This window comes from Bos mutus, chromosome 27 (assembly GCF_027580195.1).
Source record: "Bos mutus isolate GX-2022 chromosome 27, NWIPB_WYAK_1.1, whole genome shotgun sequence".
Taxonomy (NCBI): domain Eukaryota; kingdom Metazoa; phylum Chordata; class Mammalia; order Artiodactyla; family Bovidae; genus Bos; species Bos mutus.
The window spans coordinates 3,784,349-3,806,713 of NC_091643.1; the positions used below are offsets into that span (position 1 = coordinate 3,784,349).

Consider the following 22,365-nt stretch of genomic DNA (forward strand, 5'->3'; position numbering starts at 1 on the left):
CTTGCTAGAAATAGAAAATTTGGGTCCTCCGTCAAACCCACCCCATCAAATCTGCATTTGGACGTGATTCACGTGCACTCTTAGCCAGCCTGCTCTAGAGAACCGTATCCATGTCCTCATCTTAGGCTTTTCCTCGGTCAGTGCGGAGGCCCCTTCTCGCCACCGGATCAGTGAGGTCCGAGGGCAGCAGGCGGAGGTGGGCTCATACGAGCGCGGGCCGGAGGCGCGGAGGATCAGGAACCAGAGGCACCGGCAGAGCGGAGCGCTGAGGGACTCACAGATGATGACCCCGGCGGTTGCTGAGCGTGGGCCGGAGCCCTTCTGCGTGCTGCCCGGGACAGAGCAGGATGAGAGCTCTTTTTCTAGAAGGGCTGCCGTATCCCGTGTCGGAGGGTGGCTCAGGCACTGTGCGGAAGCCCAGGGCAAGAGTTCAAGGGCCGGCTGTCACGAGCTCGCTGTGCGATTGCGATTTCTTCACGTCCAAGTGAGGAGAGGAACACCTGATCTACCTGTGTCACAAGGTTGGTGTTTTTGAGTGTAAAAAGGGTGTGAATGAAAGTGCCGGGTAAGCACGAGTCATTGGAGGAGGGAGGGGATATCCTGAGAAGAAGAGCATGGGGCCTGTGCCTGCAACCTGAGTTTATTTTCTGCCGCTTCTCCTCTGGGGCTTCCCAGGGGGTGCTGGCGGTAAAGAACCCACCTGCCAGGGCTGAAGACATGAGAGATGTGGGTTCGATCCCTGGGTTGGGAAGAATCCCCTGGAGGCGGAAATGGCAGCCCACTCTGGTATTCTTGCTTCGAGAATCCCATGGACAGAGGAGCCTGGCGGACTACAGACCATGGGGTCGCACAGAGTCGGACAGGACAGCACGCAGGCACGCATTCCTTCACTGTCTCCACGTCTGACCCCGCGGCCCTAAATTCACGCTCTGATGGTCACACCTTGGTCATCACATGTTTCCGAGGCTGCCTTTCCCACTAGACTGTAAGCTCTTTGTGGCAGGCACTATATCTTTGTCATTTTTATATTTGACATGTGCAGAGTGTAAGATACAAAACAGACACTCAGGAAACGCATGCTGAACAAGTGAATAAAATCAAGTGAATGACAGTTGATATGGCATGGGATGGGATCCCTGAACTGGCGTCTGGTACAAGAGTGAGGATTAACTACTAGGGTAACACATTCTTGCTGCCGATGGACACTTCAAGGGTCGCCAGCCACAAGCCCGTGCTGTCTCCTTCAACTACCAGCTGTGCCGGGAATCAGAGAACCAGGTTCTGAGAGCCCCTGAGCTCAGATCACACCTCTAGAAGCGACTGTCCAGACCTCTTGTGCTTAGAGATAGAGCCACCCTTAACCCCCTCCCACCCTGCAGACACAGCCACGTCCTAACTGGACGTGGCTCCTGAATGTTCCAGGGGAGGATGAAGAACTTGTCTCTGCTGGGCCAGCCGGAGTGCTCCACCTAGCTTCTGGGGGATGTTTGGAGACAGGAAGAGAAAGAGAGAGGAAGGGGGAAGGTTGTGTATTCCATCTTTGGGGGCAGAAGTTTGTAAATATCTATTTATTTTTAGCCGTGCTGGGTCTTCGTTGTTGGGTGGGCTTTCTCTGGCTGCAGCGAGCGGGGGCCACTTTCCGGTTGTGGAGGGTGGGCTCCTCGTTCCAGGGGCTTCTCTCGTGGAGCGCAGGCTCTGGGCGTGCCAGCTCTGTGGTCTCAGCTTGCTGGATGAGTTGCCCCGTGGCATGGGGGATTTCCCCAGAACAGGGATCCGACTCCTGTCCTCTGCAATGGCAGGCAGATTCTTAACCACTGTACCACCAGGCAAGTCCCTGCAGTGGCAGAATTTATCAGAAGCTAAAACTCTCAGACTGCCTGAGGCCATGTCTCTCGGCCGCTAGGCAAAAGCCTGAACATGAGAGAGAGTACGGGCATGACATTCACTGAATACCGCAGGGACGAGGAAGCCCTCTGGTCTGGAACCCCTGCCTGCACATCTCCTGGAGGCCCAGCTGTGTCCCCCACCCCCTCAACCCTCCTGAGCAAGACAGACATCACCCAGGCTGGGTCCAGGTAGATCTCCGCCCCGTGCCACCAAAGGGATCCCGACTGATAACACCCATATCAAAACACAGCCTTAATACAAATGTGTCAGAAGTTCTGTGTCCTTTTAAGCATCTTGAAGGTGAAGCTACAAAATCCAAGTTATATTCTTGCTATACCAACACTTTAAAAATAGCTCTTTTTTAAAAATTTCAATAGAACAGCATAGGAACTGTAGAAAGTTATTGTATGTGAAGCAGAAAGTAGCCCGGACGAGGAAAAACATCTTATTAAGGCTTAAACTATATTGTCACCACCATGAGATTCAGTCCTGATTTTGCTCTTTAGCACTGTTTTCCTTCTACCGTAGCACTGATAGCACATTCCTGCTCTTTGCTGTACACCTGAAACTAACACAACACTGTAAATCAATTATACGCCAATAAAAAGTAATCACTCCCGTTCCAGTTACCAGAGCACTTTAGCGTCACCACACTATACTGTGGGTGCTGTGCCGTGCCTAGTCGCTCAGTCGTGTCTGACTCTGCAACCCCATGAACTGCAGCCCGCCAGGCTCCTCCGTCCATGGGATTCTCCAGGCAGGAATACTGGGGTGGGCTGCCATTTCCTTCTCTAGGGGATCTTCCTGACCCAGGGATCGAACCCAGGTCTCCTGCATCGCATGCAGATTCTTTATCATCTGAGCCACCACGGAAGCAATATAGTGTACTGTTTGCATTTTCCCAGCACGAATACATTCCTGTACTTTGCTGTATACCTGATACTAACACAGCACTGTACCTCAATTATGCTTCAGTAAAAAACAACACATTCCTGTTATCACAATAGCACTTTAGTATGACTACACTATACTATACTGGTACCATTCCTAGAGTATTAATAGTATACTCCATTCCTATTACTACAGCACTTTATTACTGCACTAAACTGTTAATACTCCTGTAGCATTAATAGTGTATTTCTGTTCCTATTCCTACAGCACTCTAGCGTTTCATATTATTTGGTGCTGATTTCCTGCAACGAGCTCTCGAGCTTTAGATGGTGGCTAAACGCTCTGAGCAGGCAGGTGCCCCAGGGATGCTCTGGGGTCGCCCCCGGCACGGGGAGGGTCTCAGCCCGTGCTCTGTGCAGAGGGGGACGCACAGAACCTCCCCTCCAGAGCCATCCCAGGGATCACGTTATCCAAGGAAGAAAACAAGTCAAAGAGCTTGAATAGGAAGGAAGCTGACTGTTTCACTTGTGGGAAAGTGGAAAGAGCTCGGGGCTTCTCCCTGGGAGGGTGATGGGCGTGGGGAGGAGGTGGGGGGCGATGTGCGCAGAACTGACCACAGTGCCGCCCAGGCCACCGTTACAAGAGGCCTGCTGCTCCCGGGAAGAGGGGCCTCTAGCGAGACCCAGTGAGGGTCTGCAAGCCGCCCCTCAGAGCTGAGGGTCTGCAAGCCGCCCGGCGGAGCTGAGGGTCCCTTGACGGCTGCAGCATTTCAGCACCGAGTGTGCCCTTAGCTTAGTCCCTAGTGAACCGCTGCTGAACCCGAACATTCCTTTCCCATGAGACATTCATTTGTTTGACTGGTTAGCCCAAAGGGCTAACGGAGGGCCAACTCTGTCCAGGCGCTGCCCCAGGCTTTGTCCAAAGACAGCACTTAAGCCTGTCCATGTGGAGCTTCCAATCTACCAGAGGGAGAGAACTGCACTACACCAGTGAAATGTGCAGACAGGTTTCACCTGACGTGTCTTCTTCAGGGCAGACTGGGCCACGAGGGAAGAAGTCATTTTTACTGGGGGCAATCTGGGAAGGCTCCTTGGTGGAGGTGACCCGGTATCTGAAGACTCTTCTTTATGACAGGCCTCTCCCCAGCAAAGGATTTAGTGCTTTATTCTCCTCCCTTTGCCCCTGAGGTCCATGAACCTCTCTGCAAGAAACAAGCCTTGTATAGAAAAACTAGGAAATTCCCTCAAATCACACAGGTTGAAGCAGGGAAGTGATCCAAAGCTATCTGAGTTTTAAAAATTTCTCAGTGGCTGCTGAGTGACAGCAGATCAGCCAGGAAGCCGTGCTAGGTCTGGGGGAGAGAGGAAGGGAGCTGGGACTTGGTGGGTGATGGTGAAGGTGCTGATAGGAGAGTGACTCTCATGACATTTAAGAGGTAGAAACGAGAAGACACGGAGATTAACGTGACATGAGTATTTAATCCAGAGATAAACAGTGGGGATGCAAACAGGTTCACCCCAGAGGCCCTGGGCACTCATGGAGTTTACAGGCCGTTTTACAAGCTGGGGGAAGGCGGACGCCGCCCACAAAGAGCGGCTGAAAATCCAAGCCACGCGACCCGTGTGCCAGGAGGCGGCGCCGAGAGTGGCTGGGGGCCGGGACCTCCTCTGCCCGCTCCACCATTTTCTGTCCTAGCCCAGGGGCCCCCGGGGCGAAACATTCCCCTTGGAGGGAAGGAAAAAGTGGGCCTTCTCCCCTCAAACACACGAAATGCGTTTATATTTTAAAAATACACATGATGGAACGTTGCCATCTGGAACTCGGAAACTGAAAAGAGAGTGGGATTATTATGGACATATGATAGCCCTTCTGTGTGGAGTTTAAAAAGAAAAGATACAAAGGAACTTACAAAATGGAAAGGGGCTCGTGGACTTAGAAAGCAAACTTATGGTTGCTAGGGTGAAGGGAGAGTTACGGACTTTGAGAAGGTCATGTACACACGGCCATATTGGAAATGGATGACCAGTAAGGACCTACTCTACAGCACAGGGAACTCTGCTCAGTGTCACGTGGCAGCCTGGATGGGAGGGGAGTTGGGGGAGAATGGATACACGTGTAGGTATGGCTGAGTTCCTTCACTGCTCCCCTGAAACTATCACGACATTGTTAATCGGCTAAATCCCAATACAAAATAAAAAGTTTAAGGTTAAAAAAAAAATTAGGTTTAGGGACTTTGGAAGACTCTGGGTCCACGCCTCCCCTGTGGGCTTGGGGACTGCGGCCAGACTATGCCGCATGGGGTTCCTGGTAGCTCAGACAGGAAAGAATCTGCCTGTAATGCAGGAGACCTGAGTTCAATCCCTGGGTCAGGAAGATCCCCTGGAGGAGGACATGGCAACCCACTCTAGTATTCTTGCCTGGAGAATCCCACAGGCAGAGGAGCCTGGCGGGCTACAGTCCACAGAGTTGGAGAATTTCAGTGAGTCAGTGGGTGGAGGTCGGGGGCAGAGGTGCTGCTGGGCCTGGCGGAAGGGGACTGTCCCTGCTCTGGCAAAGAAGACGCAGAGGCAGAGCAAACATACAAAGGGCACACAGCCTGCCCGGGGCTGCCTCTGTTCTCAGGGCCAAGGAGCCTCTCAGGAGAGAACCAGCGTCTCTATTATGCAACAAAGAGGTGCATGCGTTCCACGCTCGGGGGTACTCCATCCTTAACACTCCCTAACAGAGCCCCTCAACATTCTCCTCTAGAGGTCCATTCCTTTAGCTTAGTGGATCTCGACTATTTGGGGGTGTGGTCTACTCAAGGAACATATGAAGGACACAGACAGACAGATCAGTGTTTATTTTCGTGGGCTCCGCAGACATACATACACACAACCCGTCAGCAGATGCCACACGACGCTCCAGCTGCAGACCGTGATCCCCGTTAAAACGCAGACACGCATGGAAAAGACATAAACTGAACACGAAAAGAAAAGTGAAAGTGAAAGTGAAGTCGCTCAGTCGTGTCCGACTCTTTGCGACCCTGTGGACTGTAGCCCACCAGGCTCCTCCGTCCATGGGATTCTCCAGGCAAAAGTACTGGAGTGGGTTGCCATTTCCTTCTCCAGGGGAATCTTCCCGACCCAGGTATCGAACCTATGTCACCCGCATTGCAGGCAGACGCTTTAACCTCTGAGCTACTTGCAAAGAATGAAAAGGAGATCTGAGAGCTGATTTTGGTGCATAGCAAAGAGGACAGGGCCTCCCAGCAGCAGATTCCTTTGTGGGTGAAAGGAGAATGGTTTCTGAGAAGCAAGACTGGAGGCTGAAGAGGCCCCTCACCCGAGGCCCTGGTCCAGGGCTGCCTCATCCACGACCTCAGAAACCAACCCAAGTCCTAGATCGTTCGAGATGAACCACTCATGTTGCCTGCCCCTGGGGAGAAGACCAACCCTGAACCTTCAGGGCAGCAGAGCTGAACAGGAGGGAGAAAGGTTCATTTGGAGGCTTGGGGGAGAATGTGATGATTCTGTCTGCAAGATGGGACCTTGGATGTTGGCTTTAAAAAGGAAGCCAGGAACCTTCCCGGCAGGGGACCAGGTGTGGCCTGTGAACGGCAGGAGTAGAAGGCACTGCGTCCTGGCACAGGGGCGGTGATGCCGGCTGGGGTTGGGCCACCGTGGGAGGTCCTTCGGGGAGTGACCTGACTTGAGAAGCTAACTCTGCCTCGGTGCCGAGGAGCCTGATCCCTTTGGTGGCACCTGCTGGCAGGGGGTCATCGCTACCCTCCTGTCTCAGTGTCCAAAGTCACCAAATTAGACCAGAGAGAACCCCGCCTTGTCAGAGGCCCCAGCCTTGACTGCACGCCCTGTGTCCCCTGGTGGATCCTTTCGTCCTTATCAAAACCACAACCTTGAAGGGACAACCGTGCAAACTCCCCCAGGGAAAAGTCTTTCCACAAAGACTGCGTGAGTCATTGCTTATAGAGTCTGCATGTTATGAAAATGGAACACGCATCACCATGGTGGAGAAGAATATAGAAAAGAATGTATACCCACGCATAACTGAATCATGCTGCTGTACAGCGGCAGTTAACACGACTGTAAGCCAGCTATGCGCCAATAAAATAAACGAGACACGCGCCCCCCTCACGGCTCCATGGCTGCCTTTTCCGGGGAGGGTGTTTGCGGTCCTAGCTCGCTTCTCCTTGGCCTCAGGGCATCTGGACAGTGAGTTATGCACGATCATCTGTTGTGTCCTCTGGGGGTGCTTCCCGGCCCGCCCAAGGAAGCTGAGAGCGGGCCGCGCGGGGTGGGCAGGGGTCCCGTCCACAGGCAACTCTCTCGGTTTGGTTTACAAGGTCAGATGCTCGCGTCTTGGACTAGCATAGGCTCCAGACTGAGACAGCGAATCCCGGGGAGGTTCTCAGTGCTGGACCGACCAGTGCTCACGTCGCTGACATGGGGACACCCTGGGCTTCCCCTGCAGAATGCCATCAGAGGCTGTGGAGACGTGAGGAAGGCAGCAGCTCGGGGTGTGTCGTGAGGGTGTGTGTGGACGGCCAGGGAGGTGTTGACTAGGTCTGTGGGGCGCCAGGCACCACGGGGGTTTGTGGGGCCAGTGTCCTTCCCAGCCTCACGCTGGCCTGGCCCCCCACCACCTGTCTCTGGGTCTGGAGTCACGGCTGGGGGGAGGCTGTGTCCTCCAAGGGGGTTGCACCCACCTGGAGGGCAGGGTGGTCACCACTCTCCCTCTCTCCCCGCTGGAGTGTCTGATTTTGACCCTGATGTTTGGGAATCGTTTGTAGGAACAAGCCCAGTCCCAAGTATGGCGAACAGACACCTGGGCTGAGACCCATTCCGGATGGCTTTGAGTCTCAGGTTGCAGTCTGCACATTTTGGCTGGGTATCTTAACTCTCCAAGCCACCTTTGTCAATTGAGACCACCGTCCCTCAACCCTTCAGGTTATGATGAGGACCAAGGAACTTGAAAATGTTTTGTAAATTTAAAAAGTCAGACACCGACCCACGGTGTTGGCAGGATGTCTTCATTATTTTATCTATTTATTCTGGGGTGGCGCTGCACGACATGTGGGATCTTAGTTCCCTGACCAGGGATCGAACCCGTGTCCCCTGCAATGGAAGCTTGGAGTCTTAAGCACTGGACTCCCAGGGAAGTCTCTCTCTTTGTTATTATAGTCACTACTATCAACACCCGTTCATCCCCTGGCCAGCCCCAGTCGTGGTGGGAGACTGGAGCTATTATCTGGCTGCTAGGGGCGCCCTGTCTCCAGGCAAGTATACTGGAAAGAGTATACTCGCAAGGAGTTGGACACGACTGAGTGACTTCACACTCAGGGGCGCCCTGAGGTGGGTTGAAAAGATGTAATATCAAATGATGCCCACCTCCTGAGACCCCAACATAAAACGGAGGTGGAATTGCTCCTGTCTCATCTTCCCAGGTTGAATTTTACTTTCTGTGAATTTTTTTTTCTCTTTCAAGTTCATTTAAAATTGTTACAGGGATCCAGGAAGGTTTGGTACACAGGTGAATCTGTAGCTACTTTTACAGCATCCCAAATGCAGGCCCAATAGTCCTTTCCTGAGGTCTTTGCATTTTAATAGTGAGTCTAGGATCCAATGAAGTGAATGCATAACGGTTGAATTTCTGATGATTGTCATTAACTTAAGCACTCACAGAGAAGAGACAGCCAGGCTATTCAAGCCATACAACACTGTGACCTACCGTTTCCACTTGGGAGTGTAGTATGACAAGATCAGTGCAAGGGGACATCCCTGGTGGTCCAGTCTCCACACTCCCAATGCCCGGGGCCCAGCTTCCACCCCTGGTCCGGGAACTAGATGGCACATGCCCCAGCTAAGAGTTTAAAGGTCACTGCTAAAGAGATCCCGCCGGCCGCAGCTAAGACCTGGTGCAGACAGATAGGTAGGTGAACATTAAAAGTAGGACACCTCTCTCAATGACAAACTCCCTAGAGTATAATGACTGTCCGCCTCAGACATGGTGGTTACCTGGTTCTGTGTCCACAAGTTCGGAGAGGCCTCACACACATTCTTCTAGCCAACACTTACCCAGCAGCTAGGGCTTCCCTGGTGGCTCAGACAGGAAAGAGTCTGCCTGCAGTGTGGGAGACCTGGGTTCGATCCCTGGGTCGGGAAGATCCCCTGGAGAAGAGAACGGCCACCCACTCCAGTGTTCTGACCTGGAGAATCCCACGGACAGAGGAGCCTGGCGGGCGACAGTCCATGGGGTCACAAAGAGTCGGACATGACTGAGTGACTAAGCACAAACACAGACATTAAAATAAAAAACAAACAAACAAAAAAACACCCTGAAATTCAGTACAAGGAAAATATTTACAAAGCCAGCACTGGTAGACTAGGGATTAGGTTGATTAAAATGGAACATGAGACTGTGAGTTACTTAATTAAAACGTCGGCAATAGTAGCAGCTCTGCCCTGTGATGGGGCCCAGGTGTTTGTCCCAGGGCATCGCCCCTTGGAGTGCGGGCTGGGAGAAGTCCTCCGCTGGGCTCTGTAGGAGCCAAGGGCCCCGCGTCAGGGAGGCATCAGGGCACTCCCGGTGGCAAGCCTACGACTCCCTTTTCTGATTTACGGCAGTCACCGGAAGCGTTTCTCCTCCAGGCCTAACACAACACAGCCAGGCTCTGCGGTTGAAACTGAGCTCAAATGGCTGTGGCTGATTTTTCAGTTCTTGGTAAAATGATTTTAACTCAAGTGCAACCATCTCATTCCAGGGCTCATTCCTACTCTTCCTTTTAATCTATGTCCACACCAAATCACAGCTCCAGTACTTTGGCCACCTGATGTAAGAGCCAACACATTGGAAAAGACCCTGATGCTGGGAAAGATTGAAGGCGGGAGGAGAAGGGGATGACAGAGGATGAGATGGTTGGATGGCATCACCGACTCGATGGACATGAGTTTGAGCAAACTTTGGGAGATGGTGAAGGACTGGGTGAAGAGGAAGCTATTAAGAAGACGTGGCAAGAATACACAGAGAACTGTACAAAAAAAGATCTTCACGACCCAGATAATCACGATGGTGTGATCACTGACCTAGAGCCAGACATCCTGGAATGTGAAGTCAAGTGGGCCTTAGAAAGCATCACTACAAACAAAGCTAGTGGAGGTGATGGAATTCCAGTTGAGCTATTTCAAATCCTGAAAGATGATGCTGTGAAAGTACTGCACTCAATATGCCAGCAAATTTGGAAAACTCAGCAGTGGCCACAGGACTGGAAAAGGTCAGTTTTCATTCCAATCCCAAAGAAAGGCAATGCCAAAGAATGCTCAAACTACTGCACAATTGCACTCATCTCACACGCTAGTAAAGTAATGCTCAAAATTCTCCAAGCCAGGCTTCAGCAATACGTGAACTGTGAACTTCCTGATGTTCAAGCTGGTTTTAGGAAAGGCAGAGGAACCAGAGATCAAATTGCCAACATCCACTGGATCATGGAAAAAGCAAGAGAGTTCCAGAAAAAACATCTATTTCTGCTTTATTGGTTATGCCAAAGCCTTTGACTGTGTGGATCACAAGAAACTGTGGAAAATTCTGAAAGAGATGGGAATACCAGACCACCTGATCTGCCTCTTGAGAAATCTGTATGCAGGTCAGGAAGCAACAGTTAGAACTGGACATAGAACAACAGACTGGTTCCCAATAGGAAAAGGAGTACATCAAAGCTGTATATTGTCATCCTGCTTATTTAACTTATATGCAGAGTACATCATGAGAAACGCTGCGCTGGATGAAGCACAAGCTGGAATCAAGATTGCCGGGAGAAATATCAATAACCTCAGATATGCAGATGACACCACCCTTATGGCAGAAAGTGAAGAGGAACTCAAAAGCCTCTTGATGAAAGTGAAAGTGGAGAGTGAAAAAGTTGGCTTAAAGCTCAACATTCAGAAAACTAAGATCATGGCATCTGATCCCATCACTTCATGGCAAATAGATGGGGAAACAGTGGAAACAGTGTCAGACTTTACTTTTTTGGGCTCCAAAATCACTGCAGGTGGTGACTGCAGCCATGAAATTAAAAGACGCTTACTCCTTGGAAGGAAAGTTATGACCAACCTAGATAGCATATTCAAAAGCAGAGACATTACTTTGCCAACAAAGGTCTGTCTAGTCAAGGCTATGGTTTTTCCTGTGGTCATGTATGGATGTGAGAGTTGGACTGTGAAGAAGGCTGAGTGCCGAAGAAGTGATGCTTTTGAACTGTGGTGTTGGAGAAGACTCTTGAGAATCCCTTGGACTGCAAGGAGATCCAACCAGTCCATTCTGAAGGAGATCAGCCCTGGGATTTCTTTGGAGGGAATGATGCTGAAGCTGAAACTCCAGTACTTTGGCCACCTCATGCAAAGAGCTGACTCATTGGAAAAGACTCTGATGCTGGGAGGGATTGGGGGCAGGAGGAGAAGGGGACGACAGAGGATGAGATGGCTGGATGGCATCTCTGACTCGATGGACATGAGTCTGGGTGGACTCCGGGAGTTGGTGATGGACAGGGAGGCCTGCCATCCTGCGATTCATGGGGTCGCGAAGAGTCGGACACGACTGAGCGACTGAACTGACTGAACTGAAGGATTGGGAGGCCTGACGTGCTGCAGTCCATGGGGTCACAGAGTCAGACATGACTGAGCGGCTGAACGACGACAACACTGAATTCCTGGTGACTCAGATGGTAAAGCGTCTGTCTACAATGCAGGAGACCCGGGTTCGATCCCTGGGTCAGGAAGATCCCCTGGAGAAGGAAATGGCAATCCACTCCAGTACTATTGCCTGGAAAATCCCATGGACAGAGGAGCCTGGTAGGCTACAGTCCATTGGGTCACAAAGAGTCAGACACGACTGAGCAGCTTCACTTTCACTTTCCCTGTGCGCAGTCACCAGGCTTGGAAGGAGCATGGGACCTGCCATTATCAACAGAATGACATGGGGGTGTTCAAGAGCCACAGCCCCAGGTGGGTAAGGTCACCCACCTCAAAGGGAACGGGCAGATGAAACAGGACTGACGTGCCTGCCCTTTGGGGGTGTTCCTGCATCCTCACGCGGGAGGGGCTGGGGTCACAGCCTGTGAAACAGTCACCTCTGCTTTAAGGCGCGGTCAGCAGCGGGAGGGCTGAGGTTCCTGGGGTCAGAGTGGGCTTTCCGAAAACCGCCCCAGCCCCCGAGGAATCTAAAGCCCTCTATTTCCTCTAACTTACTGACACCCCGAGTGGCACTTGGACCCGTTTCGAGCTGCATAACCCAGCGACAGAAAAGTCAGGAAGAGACAGGCCAGGAACAGTTCTATGGGGCCGACGCCGAGAGGCTCGACCTGCTGCCTGCTGTGTTTGTAACACACTGGCTCGTGGCTCCCCTGCTCGAGAGGTGGACATCACCCCTGAGTGCCTCTAAGAAGTCCCCCTGCTAAGAGGGAGCAGATGGCTGGTCTGAGGGCACCTCGGACACCGCAGCAGAAGCAACCTGACAGAGGTCTCGCTGGCCAAAGCAAGCCCTTCAAGCTGCCTCTGCTGACACCTGGTGGAGAGGCAGGCGGCATCCCTGAGCCGCAGACAGCGGCGGGCGCGCGTGCTGAGGGGCCGGGAGGCACCCATCACCAGGCCGGGGGGCGAGGGTCCCACGCAGACCCACCCGACGCCCGAGTGCTTACGGGCGGTGAGGGGACTCCCCACGACGCGGGCATGGAACACATCAGACACGAGGGGAAATACAACGTTAACGCCGCACGGCAAAAAGCACTGCAATATCGTAACGTAAGTAGCCTCCAATTAAAATAAAGTAATTTAATTTAAAAACATGTTAACACCAAAGCGGATCATGTTTTACTGTTCTCTTAAAAGCGTTGGAAGGCGAGTTAAGGCAGCTCCGCACCCTGCCCCAGACAGCTGCCTAAGAAACGACTCTACCGTTGAATGCCTGCCCATCTCAAGCCATGGAGACGGCGGTACCCAGGAGAAACTCGGGTTCTGCTTCCTCTGGAATCTGCCTTGAGCTCCCTGCAGATTTTTAACCCTGGGATAGAAGGAATATTCTTCCAAAGGAGATACTATGAGGACTGCTTTGCTCCTAAAATCCCTTGAAGATGCCAAGAAAATTCTCTTAATAGTATTGTAATGGTTTACTACTACTTAGATGCTACGTGTGGGGCAGGAAGGGAGTCTGCACTGCAGAGTTCCTGCAGAAACAGGCTTCATAAACATTGTACAGTCTCTGTCTGTCCCTTCACTGGGTTCTCAGTTAACGCTGCCTGGTGAAGTCTGACTATTTTAGCAGACTTACTGGTTTCGAATGAGGACAGTGCATACCATACACAGCCCAGATTTTGTCTTTCAACAGTGTGTTTCAAAGGCGATTTGAATGCATCAGGGCAGTTATTAGTTCAAATGGGTAAGAAGTAATCCATTATGTTTTTATGTTTAAGCCTTGAAGAAAGGTTCTTTTATTTTTTTAATTTAAACTTTTAATTTTGTATTGGGGTATAGGCAGTTAACAATGCTGGTGACAGTTTCAGGTGAGCAGCAAAGAGACTCAGCCATACGTATACACATATCCATTTGCCCCCAAACTCCGCTCCATCACATAACATAACACATAACATTAGTTACAGGAGCCTTGGTTAAGGGTTGAATCACTTGGGGTGAACAGATCTACCTAGGAAGGTAACAAAAAAACAGAACCTCCTAAAAGACTCATGGAGTTGCAATTTTCTTTTTTTTAAATCCACGAATATTTAAACTTTATGTTGGAATATAGTTGATTAACAATGTGTCAATTTCAGGTGGACAGCAAAGTGATTCAGTTACACATATACATAAATTCTAATTCTTTTCCTATTTATGCTATAGTTGCCCCCCAACTTCTAAGTTAAATTTAGAATATGTATTTCCTTAAATGTGCTGTCTTGTATGTATGGTTCTCATCAGGTGTACAGTCAAAATATACCTCCTCCCATGATCAGCAGTTCAGGTGATCTGGAAATATGACAGGAAATTCTCAACTTAGCTGGCACGCTTAGTGTTTCAGTAACTGCTTCACAGTGACCCAGGTAAAAGGAACGCATGTTCTGTTTATTAAGTGTGTGCATGCTCAGTCTACAAGTTGTGTCAGAGTCTTTGTGAGCCTATGGATTGTAGCCCGCCAGGCTCCTCCATCCATGGGATTTTCCCAGGCAAGAATACTGGAGTGGGTTGCCATTCCCTCCCCAGGGAATCTTCCTGACCCAGGGATTGAACCTACGTCTTCTGTGTCTCCTGCATTGGCAGGCGGGTTCTTCACCACTGAGCCGCCAGGGAAGCTGCTTATTAAGTAAGTAGGTCCAAATATCATAACAGCAGTGTTTGCATGGTGTCTGACAGCGGTGGCTACATCTTCCTCAAACGTCAGGCACTGCACTGGGTTCCTCTGGGTTTGCTGCGGCACTCCCAGGGGGCCCTGGTACAGGGTTTGGGGACTGTGGCTGTAGCAGCTTTGCAATCCGTAACTATTTCGAGCATCTAGTTTTCCGAATCTCTTCTCAGACCTCGCTCTCTGTGAGCCCAGAGCTACACAATTCGACCTTTCAGTTTCACATTGCTGAGTGAATTGGCCTGGTGTCAGTTGTGGAGGAGAGAGCAGAGAATGAAATCTGGCTAGATGTAAGCTCATTTCGGGGAATAAATAAGATGTGACCATCATCTAACGGAGTCTCCTGAACCTCTGTCACACTGTGAACTTGCAATACAGACTCGAAATAGGAGAAGAGCACAGCTCTTGCCTTGTCTTAGGTGGGAGATGCAACAAGCCACGTCATCACCAGGAACGGCAGAAACACGGAAGGGCGCCGAGAAAGCGGCTGGAAGCTAAGTTCTTAGGGGAGAATATGATGAGCAGCCTGTTAAACACCCCAGAACACGTAGTGAAAAGTGAAGTCTCTCAGTCGTGTCCGACTCTTAGCGACCCCATGGACTGCAGCCAACCAGGCTCCTCTGACCATGGGATTTTCCAGGCAAGAGTACTGGAGTGGGTTGCCATGCCCTCCTCCAGGGGAACTTCCCAACCCAGGGATTGAACTCAGGTCTCCCACATTGCAGGAGGATTTTTTTTTTTTTTTACCATCTGAGCCACCAGGGAAGCCCAAGAATACTGGACTTGGGTAGCCAATCCCTTCTCCAGGGGATCTTCTCAACCCAGGAATCGAACTAGGGTCTCCTTCTTTACCGTCTGAGCCACCAGGGAAGCCCGCTAACTAAACCAGTGGTTCTCAAAGTTTGGCAAACACTTGGAGGGCTCCTACAACCGATTGCTGGGCTCTGTCCCCAGGGTTTCTGATTCGGCCGGTCTGGTGGGGGTGTGGGGTCAGGGTGTCTGGGAGTCTGCATGTCTGACAAGGTCCCAGGTGATCGGACTGTCCTTTCCAGGAACCACGTGTTGGGAGCCATCAGCCTACTGGACCTGGAAGCCTGTTAGAGGCACTGGGGCGACCTCTTGTTGGGCTACACTGGATGCTGGATGGGCAGCCCCCTCTCCACTGTTGACCAGCCCGGTCAACCATCTAGAACATACCAGTGAAGAGGTGCTGATTAAGGCCCCCAGCTCTGCGGCTGGACAATTTCCTTGTCTGAAGGCCACTTGCACTTTAAGTGAGCACCCTGGAATTTGAGATACTTAACTTTCCCGGTGATGGAGGAACAAGGAGACCTGAAGATGTGAAGGAATTTTGCATTTTCTTTTCTTAAACTAATTTTTATTGGAGCTATGAAATGGAATGTTTCCTGCCATATCACTAAACAAGGATGTCACGATCATCAGCTATTCCGGCCCTCCAAATGCGAATTTCTGAGCCTGCAGGCACCCGGGAAGAGCAATGCCACCACTTCCAGCCGTGAGTGAGGAACTGAGGATGTGAAAAATCAAACTGCAGGATGTTGGCCCCATATAGCTGGGATGCATATGAAAGGAACATTTCAGTGAGTCCAGTCTCTTGCATCTTCCCATACATAGAAAAGCCCTAAATTCATTCATTTGTGATATCTGGTTTTCCTCCATTAACAATAATCTTTTGCTGTTCAGACTACCAGCCTCTTGTTGCAAACTTCTATATGATCTGGTTCCTCCCCTCCCCTCCTCAGAGCAACTCTCTCAGGGTTACTTGAGATCCTGTCTCCTGGGCTTCAGTTCAGTTCAGTTCAGTCGCTCAGTCATGTCCAACACTTTGCGATCCCATAAATTGCAGCACACCAGGCTTCCCTGTCCATCACCAACTCCCAGAGTTCACTCAAACTTATGTCCATTGAGTCGGTGATGCCATCCAGCCATCTCACCCTCTGTCGTCCCCTTCTCCTCCTGCCCCCAATCCCTCCCAGCATCAGGGTCTTTTCCAATGAGTCAGCTCTTCGCATGAGGGGGCCAAAGTACTGGAGTTTCAGCTTTAGCATCATTCCTTCCAATGAACACCCAGGACTGATCTCCTTCAGAATGGACTGGTTGGATCTCCTTGCAGTCCAAGGGACTCTCAAGAGTCTTCTCCAACACCACAGTTCAAAAGCATCAATTCTTCGGCGCTCAGCTTTCTTCACAGTCCAACTCTCACATCCATACATGACCACTGGAAAAACCATAGCCTTGACTAGACGGACCTTTGTTGGCAAAGTAACGTCTCTGCTTTTCAATATGCTATCTAGGTTGGTCATAACTTTCCTTCCAAGGAGTAAGCGTCTTTTAATTTCATGGCTGCAATCACCATCTGCAGTGATTTTGGAGCCCCCAAAAATAAAGTCTGACACTGTTTCCACTGTTTCCCCATCTATTTCCCATGAAGTGATGGGACCGGATGCCATGATCTTCGTTTTCTGAATGTTGAGCTGTAAGCTAACTTTTTCACTCTCCACTTTCACTTTCATCAAGAGGCTTTTAGTTCCTTTTCACTTTCTGCCATAAGGGTGGTGTCGTCTGCATATCTGAGCCCTAAAATTTCCCACCAAATAAAACACACCTGTCAGTTTGTAGGTTGTGACTATTTTAAGTCAACAGAGCACAGCTGCCTTACAACTGTGTGTAAGCTGCTGTGTTAGTTTCTGCTGCACAACAAAGTGAATCAGCCATATGTACACATATTTGTTGTTTAGTCACTCAGCTGTGTCTGACTCTTTGCAACCCCATGGACTGTAGCCCGCCAGGCTCCTCTGTCCATGGAATTTTCTAGGCAAGAACACTGGAGTCGATTTTCATTTCCTTCTCCAGGGGGTCTTTCCGACTCAGGGATCAAACCCACATCCCCGGCATTGGCAGGCGGATTCTTAACCAGTGAGCGACGAGGGAAGACCACGTATACATATATTCCCTCTCTTCTGGATTTCCTTCAAGTCTTGCATTTCCAAAGAGGTCGGATTTGCACTCTGCTTACTTGAAAGGATGGGGCCCAACCATGGAGGCTGCAGGAAAAGCGGGTCTTAATCTCGAGGAAGGATTCACAGAGGGATCAGCTGAGAAGCCTTGCCACCATCTCTGGGTCTGGGTCCGGGGAAGACATGCCTAGAAAAGGCTTTCCGGCTGACTGTTGAGAACTTCTGCGGTGAGAGAAGCGCTGGAGTATAAGCCGGATCACCCTGCTGTCATCCTGAAGCCATCCCCCTGTGTGCACCCACCCACACACGAGACTCGGAGCTCCTGGACGCCCTCTGTGCCATTTCACTGCCACAGGCCTGCAGAGAACTCTTTCCCCGCCTCTGGCCATGCTTTCTTGGGGGGCAAAATCATGCCCTGAGTGGTTGATCCAAATGGCATTGCTATGCACACCCAAAGTGACACCTATATGCACTGAAGGGCCCGCTGTAGCAGCAGCATGCCAGCGCACCCTACCTGGACTTCTGCGCTCAAGTCACACTCGCCCTCGCTCCTGCACATGACTGCCTTCCTTGAGCAGGGTTCTCCAGCGGGGGCTCAGACCAGCAGCAGAGCATCACCGGGGATCTCCCTAGAAATGCAGACCCGTACGCCCCTCCCCAGACCCACTGAGTCAGAACCTGTGAGAGGAAGGCTGTGCTTTAAGAAGCCCTCTGGTGATGATTCCGATGCCGCTGGAGTTCGAACCCCCCTGCCCATTGCCACAGGCCAGAAGGTCTTCACAAGGTGGGCACGCCTCTGTGCCCACTCTCAGCAGCTCGTCCAGTGGTCAGCCCAGAACATTCACTGGGCACCGAAGCGAGGGTCGCCCTACTTCCTGCTCATCGGAGAGAGTAACCCTTGGTGTGTTGCCTCTGAGGGTTTGCCAACGCTGCGTCTAAATCCTCTCTCATTTCTTATGGGCTGTGTGTTCCATATTCACAAATCAGCTCCCCTTAAATCCTCTCCAGGGTTTTTTTTTTTTACACTCCTTTCAGCTCAGGAAGTCCAGAACAAGATGCCGTGTTTCAACCGGGGTCTGTTTCCTGCAGGGGGAGGGGCGTTTCTGCAGGGTGCTTCAGTTCCCCTCTGCCAGCCTCCAGCTCATTTTCTGAACAATAGAAGGAGATTGCTGATTCATGTTTGGCTCGCGGCTGGCTCCAGGCGTCTCTTTTTCTCCTGCTGTACTTGTGCGGCTGGGACACGATGATGCTCTATTCATCCCTCTGAGTTAGAAATGCCAGCAGCTCAGAGAGGCAGCCGAAGATCCCCCTCCCCTTTGGCTTATTTAAAACCTTCCCACAAATGACACGTTCTGAAATACTATACAGCATTCACTCTGAGCCAGTTGGCTTTGGCCAAGAGAGCTTATCTTTTTATTAGCTGCTGCTTGCACAATGCCTGGCACCCTGGAACCAGAATTCTTAAAAAATGCCCGTAGGGTGAATCACACACCCACCTCCTGGGGTTCAAACCCGATCCTTCTATCCTGCCCTGATATGGCGGAAAGACAGTGCTCATGTTCAGGCTCACGCTTGCATCATTAAAGAATGGGCGTGACCTGCTTGAGGTCTGACGGTCGGGGGTCTCTGCCCACCGCTGACCCCGTGTGCACACTGTCTGCTCGGCCACTCCCGGCCCGGCCATAGCAGTGAGGCTTGGGTCGCCCCTGAGCACAGCGTTGCCAACGGCAGCCGGGGCCAGCTGTGGGTTTTTGTTTCCCAGTGGCAAAATCAAACCGGTGGGACTGCTTCACGCTCTTAGAACTCAGTCCCCCTCAGCGGCACGTCCACATCCCCTGGGTGGCTTTTCAGAGTCCCAGTGCCCAGGCTGCAGCCCATGCCACTGAGTGTTTTGTGAGTCAGGCCTCAGTTCTGTCAAGCCGCAGGGGCGGTTCGGGAGTCCATCCAAAGCGGAGAAGCACGGCCCCATAGAGGCTCTAAAATAGTGTCCAGGGGTCCCGCTACCCCTCTCCCGCTCCCTTCTCATCTCTTCTCAACACGGCGGTCAGAGTGGCCCTTTGAGAATATAATCCTGCTCGTGTGGACTGTGCCCCACCCCCGTCACCCCCCGGCGTGCCCTCAATCTCTTCTCTGCTGTGGTCTCCTTCTCTTTGTACCAGGGTTGTTCCTCTGCCTGAATGCTCATTCCCCAGACACCTGCTCAGTCCCTCCCTCACCTCCACGAAGTAGTGAAACTAACTTCTCTGGGATGCACCCTCTGAACCCCCCAGTGCCTGCTGTGGCCTGCCCCTTCCCCACGCTCCAAGCCTTCCGACGCTCTTTATCCTGCCCCACTCTTTTTCCCATGGGCTGCAGCATCTTGTAACACGCTGCACAGTTTATTTCTGGTTTTCCTGCTGCTTTTTGTTGTTGCCTATTTTTTTGTCTCCCTCTGCTGGGAAGTAAACTCCTTAAGGTCCAGGGCCTTTTTTTGTTCACTGATTCCCCGAGTGCGGAGACAGCGTGTGGCACACAGTAGGGCCTCAACACAGCAGTGCATTAATATGCTTGTTTGTTACCCAAACGTTACTGACTGGAGACCTTTCAATCTTCACTTGCATAACAGATCGCCAGCCACAGGCATTCGTTTCTGCAAAAATCCCCCACTCAGTAGCGTGTTAACATACATTGTTAGATGAAGAACAAGAGGCAGCATGCATGCTCAGTCGTGTCCGACTCTTTGCGACCTGTGGACTGTAGCCAGGCTCCTCTGTCCGTGGAATTCTCCAGGCAAGAAGACTGGAGTGGGTTGCTGTCTCCAGCTCCAGGGGATCTTCCTGACACAGGGATTGAATCCGGATCTCCTGGGCTCCTGCACTGGCAGGCAGATTCCTTACCACTGCACCATCGGTGGGCCCGTCTGAGGGTGGTGGACAGAGATGCCGGCTGAATGTGGGCTGAGTTTTCTTCAGGGGATGCATGAAGAAAATGAATTTTCTCAAAAATGACAGCTTTTGAGGGAACACTTATCATTTGATTCTAATTATAAGTCAAGGGAAGGACTGCCAGGCAATGTCTAGGTTAAAAAAAAATTATAGAAACAGGAAGTGGATGAGTGATTTATCCAGGGCTGGGCAGGGGGTGGGCAGTGAGGGGAGCAGTGGGAGGGTTTGGTGCAGGGTAGGGAGTAGCTGCTAATGGGTACAAGGGTTTTTTTTTGGAGAGGCTAATGGGAACATCTACAAATGAAATTATAGTGATGGCTGCACAACTCTGAAATGCACTAAAATCCACTAAATTGAACACTTTCAATGGGTGAACCTTGTTATGTAAATTATGTCTCAATGAAATTGTTAAAAATGCATACTTAAACAAAGTATCACAAATTATCCAATTTAAAGCTGAAAAAGAAACACAGAGCATTATTATTATTATGTATCAGGCATGTGGATTTTTTCTGACTTAGGTTTGGAATCTGAGATAGAAGAGTCTTCCTTATCCCTTGTTTGCTTCCAAGAGACATCTATTAATCAATAACGCAACTGGAAATTCTTGATCAAGGCTTAATTCAAGAGTAATTTATTTGGACTCAACAGCTTTCCCTTAATAACTTCAACGTCTCCCCAAATTCTGGTCTTTTCAGGACCAGAAGTTTTGGGAAACAAGTAGCCACTTTCTATGAAACTGGTCTTTGTACACATTTGACACTTTTGAACTTATATTATAGTGCCCAGAAAAACTCCATCCATGCAGACATTTACCATCAACCGATGGACGGCCAATTGCCCTGTACATCTCAGAGTTCAGTCTGTCTGCATGTGGACTGAAATGCTGCTTGGCTGGCAGCACGGTGAACCTGCCTCCAACCTGCGGATGCCATGGTTATCTAATACCAGATGTGGAACAATGACAGCACGTTGAGATTAAAATGATAAAGATGGAGAACTCGCTGAGGACCTTTCTCCCTCCCCTAAGAGCTCAACAGCACTCTGTTAGGCTAAGAAGGGGAAAACCTCTCTTATCCTCTTCTGCCCATTTCTCTGCTTACCATCTCCAAAAGTTTTAAAATTTTTTGTTCATTTCTTTTTCTTTATCTTTAACCATGAAAAAATTGAAGTATAGTTAATTCACAAGGTTGTGTTAGTTTCAGGTGTAGAGCAAAGTGATTCAGTTATACTATATACTGTAAATATACACACGTATACATATGTATTATTTTTCAGATTCTTTTCCTTTATGGTTTACTACAGGATATTGGATGTACTTCCCTGTGCCACACAGTAGGTCCTCGCTGTTTATCTATTTTATGCACAGTAGTGTGTCTGCTAACAATACTGACACGCACTTGCCCAAGCACAGAGGGTCTGGCTGAATGGAGGTCAGGAGGCCACCAGAGTCCTAGCTTCCACATTCTCACTAGGGATTCCCTAAGACTTGAGCGATGGTATGACAGGGAAGACCCTTGGGGACTGCTCTGTCTGCAGAGAATTCCCGAGGTGGACACACACACACTCTGTCATTAATCAGCAGGCTGTTTGGAGGAACAGACACTTAGAGTTGTCTCTGCTGATGGACAAAACAGAGAGTTGGGGAGCAGAGAAGCTTTACCTTCCAGCCGGTGAGAGGAGGAGCTAGAGAGTCACCCAGAGCCAGTGCTCTTAGTCACCAAGCTACCTTCCCACCTGCCCTGTGAGCGTCCCTCGGCTGGGCGCCTTGATGGGAAGAGAGATGACTAAGCCCTATGCCTTTCCCTTGGGGGAGCATTGCCTGGCAGAGATGACAGAGCACACACAAGCAATTCTAACTAGAGGAAGTCCTGTTTGGTACTCTATCTGAAGTGCATATACGTGTGAAATGCCAAGCTGGATGAATCACATGCTGGAAGCAAGATTGCTGGGAGAAATATCAGCAACCTCAGATATGCAGATGACACCACTCTAATGGCAAAAAGTGAAGAGGAGCTAAAGAGCCCTTTAATGAGGGTGAAAGAGGAGAGTGAAAAAGCTGGCTTAAAGCTCAACATTAAAACAAACAAACAAACAAAGATCATGGCATTCGGTCTCATCACTTCATGGCAAATAAAAGGGGAAAAAGTGGAAACACTGACAGATTCTATTTTCTTGGGCTCCAAAGTCAATGTGGATGGTGGCTGCAGCCATGAAATTAAAAGACACTTGCTCCTTGGAAGAAAAGCTATGACAAACCTAGACGGGTATTAAAAAACAGTGACATCACTTTGCTGACAAAG

At 50.4% G+C, this 22,365-nt stretch overlaps 1 protein-coding gene across 7 annotated transcripts in view; it reads right to left on the reverse strand.

Moving 5' to 3' along the window:
* Positions 1–22,365, reverse strand: part of THRB (thyroid hormone receptor beta) — a 439,267-nt gene that overhangs the window by 115,617 nt on the left and 301,285 nt on the right. The window lies entirely within an intron of this gene.